General features: G+C 42.5%; 1 pseudogene; it reads left to right on the top strand.

The window, feature by feature from the left end:
- Nucleotides 1-259: 259 nt before the first annotated feature.
- Nucleotides 260-354, top strand: LOC124523351 (uncharacterized; annotated as a pseudogene).
- The last annotated feature ends 1,309 nt before the right edge of the window (nucleotides 355-1,663 follow it).

Genomic DNA, 1,663 nt, shown 5'->3' with positions numbered 1-1,663 from the left:
GCAGGTGGTTACTGGCAGAGCAATGCCTCGAGTCCAGTAACTGAGCCCATTTTCCAGTGCTCTTTCTACCACACCAGTGGCCTTCCGCCATTTGTTAGCACAATCCACAGCATGAAATAAATTCTATATCATGACCCGCAGTATCTACAAATATATGCAACCAACACAAAAGTCTCACAAAACAATACTGACCTTTACTATATGTGATACATTTTGGTGTTTTCTATCGTGGTATATTCATTTTAAAATATTCTGGAGAGTGCTCGGCAGCATGTATACTAAAACCGGAACAATACAGACAAGATTAACATGGTCCCTCCACAAGGATAACATGCAAATTTTTCCCATATCTTTTGTACATTTACCAAATGTTCCTTTTCTTTCCAGGGATAATATTTATAGGTATACAGTCAAACGATTCACATTTTTTTCTAATTAGATACATTTACTGAATATCTAGGAAGGTAGGGCTTGAACTAAATACAGAAAGGGGTCTCTTTCAGCTCTAACCTGCCAGGTGCCTGGTTGTGGAATGATCTTATTGTCTGATTGGCCCTTAATTCTGAAAGGCAGAATGATCTAGTGTAGAGAACACCGGGCCTAGCCCTGGCTCCACCGTCTTCCTAGTGTGTGACTTTAGGTGAGTTTTCTCTGTGTTCCATTCTCATCTGTGAGATGGAGTTGCGACTAATTGACAGAGTTCTGAGAAGTAAACAAAATAATGCAAATGAATGCAATAAAAAGCTCTATACACAAGACTTGTTGGAACAGCAATGGTCTTAAATTCTCACATTTCTGAGAAATATGGTGTCTCAAGATGTTTCTGGATTCTCATCAAAACACCTGCATAATGTATTATGAATACATTTGGTATCATAAAAGAAAAACTCTACCCTGGAACTGACCCATTTTTAAATGCATTTGCAGGTGTTTGGAGAGGGGCTGACCCTAAATCTTGAAGATATTTGGCCTCAGAAAAGTAGAATTCATTGAGACCAAAGATGATTCCTCGCTCTTGAAAGGGAAAGGTGGTGAGTCACAAGCTGAAAAATGTATTCAAGAAAGGTTGCTACTAGTGAGGACGAAGAGGGAGAACTGAATGAGCATATGGCAAATGTTCAGATACAACAGCCATGCTGCAGTCTGGCAGGACAACTGAGGTACAGTGAATGTAAAGGAAGCGTTCCCGATGCAACTGGGGGCTGCTACAGCTGGTTTTGAAGAAGGCATCTTGCTAAGGAGGTGGCTGGGCTTGGCTTCCATGTGTTTCACCTTTGGACTCACTAAATCCAATGAATGAAGATTTCAAAAACCAATGCAGAAATTACTCTTGAAAACATTCAAACTGTCTGCAATAACCTTGCCAAGAACACCAGAAGGGCCCTTGACAGCTGAGAACGTTAGGCAAAACCATTCCGAAGTTGGTTGTGATGCTTCGCTCCGAGATTTTGCGGCTAGGGCGGGAAAGGCACTGTCGGCACTATTAAGGTACTAAGGGCTCCTTCCCTGCTGTGTGAAACCGAGCACAAGTGATCTCGAAGACCCCGAAGAGGAGGAAGAGCCTGGCATGGGCACGGTGGGTGAAGGTGGCATGGAGGTAGCATGTTCTGATGCCTCAGATCGTGCATGATCACCACTAATGAACTGTTACCAGAAGTTCAAA

The sequence above is a fragment of the Lynx rufus genome, unplaced genomic scaffold (genome assembly GCF_022079265.1).
Source record: "Lynx rufus isolate CCGP_SWC_20201006 ecotype Redwood Valley unplaced genomic scaffold, mLynRuf1.p SCAF_1, whole genome shotgun sequence".
In the NCBI taxonomy this organism is placed as follows: domain Eukaryota; kingdom Metazoa; phylum Chordata; class Mammalia; order Carnivora; family Felidae; genus Lynx; species Lynx rufus.
This window is presented reverse-complemented; position numbering and strand designations above follow the sequence as displayed.